This window comes from Chrysochloris asiatica, unplaced genomic scaffold (assembly GCF_000296735.1).
Source record: "Chrysochloris asiatica unplaced genomic scaffold, ChrAsi1.0 scaffold00177, whole genome shotgun sequence".
NCBI classification, from domain to species: Eukaryota; Metazoa; Chordata; class Mammalia; order Afrosoricida; family Chrysochloridae; genus Chrysochloris; species Chrysochloris asiatica.
This window is the reverse complement of record NW_006408695.1, coordinates 1,176,232-1,177,399: the sequence shown is the minus strand read 5'-3', so window position 1 is coordinate 1,177,399 and position 1,168 is coordinate 1,176,232.

Sequence of the window (1,168 nt, the reverse complement as noted above, 5' to 3'; positions counted from 1 at the left end):
ACCTTACCAAACATGATACACAGACTACTAAACATTTTGAAAACTATACAAACAAAAATAGACAAAATAGATGAGTGGGACATACTAAAAATTAAAAACTAATGGGCATCAAAAGACTTCACCAAAAGAGTTAAAAGGGAACCCATAGAATGGGAAAAATTCATTTGCAATTACACATCAGATAAGAGACTCATTTCTAAAATATATAGGAAACTACAACACATCTATAAGAAAAAGACAAATAACCCAATTAAAAAATGGGCACAGGACATCAAAAGACACTTCATCAAGGAGGAGATACGAGCAGCCAACAAACATGAAGAAATGTTCACAATCACTAGTCATCATAGAGATGCAATTGAAATCAACAATGAGATATCATCTCATACCAGCAATAACAGCAAAGATCAAAAAAAGCAGATGACAATAAATGCTGGCGAGGATGCAGAAAGACTGGGACACTCCTACATTGTTGGTGGGACTGCAAAATGGTCCAACCACTCTGGAAAGCAATATGGTGCTTCCTCACAAGGTTAAACTATCATATAATTCACAATAAAGCATTAAAAAAAAGAAAGACTATATATCAACATTTAGGGTGTGAGCGAGGCCATGAAATCTATTTCAAGACAGCGCTGAACCCTCTGAGAAGGCATGATGAGAAAAACTCACCCGCCTGAGTTGAAAGAATTTATGGATAAGAAATTATCATTGAAACTAAATGGTGGCAGACATATCCAAGGAATATTGTGGGAATTTTGTCCCTTTATGAGTCTTGTGATAGATGAATGGAGATGGCAACTAGTGGACAACAGAACAATATTGGAATGGTGGTAATACAAAGAAATAGTATTATCATACTAGAAGCTTTGGAACAAGTATAATAGCTGTGCTAAGAAGATAAATCAGTGACTTCCATGTGTCCCCACTGCAAAGGGCCTGTTGTACTCTGATGTAAAAATCAGGCTGTGTATATTCTTTATGTTAACTTTTTTTGTTAAATAAACTTTTGCATTAGCAAAAAAAACAAACAAACAAAAAAAAAAACCCACTAAAAAAACAAAGTTTTTTCCCTAAAGTGGCTCAAAATAGATTGTTCATGGCTGCCTACATCTAAGATAAAAAGATTCTTCAACAAGTGAACAGATTAGGCATATTATTAAAGGTG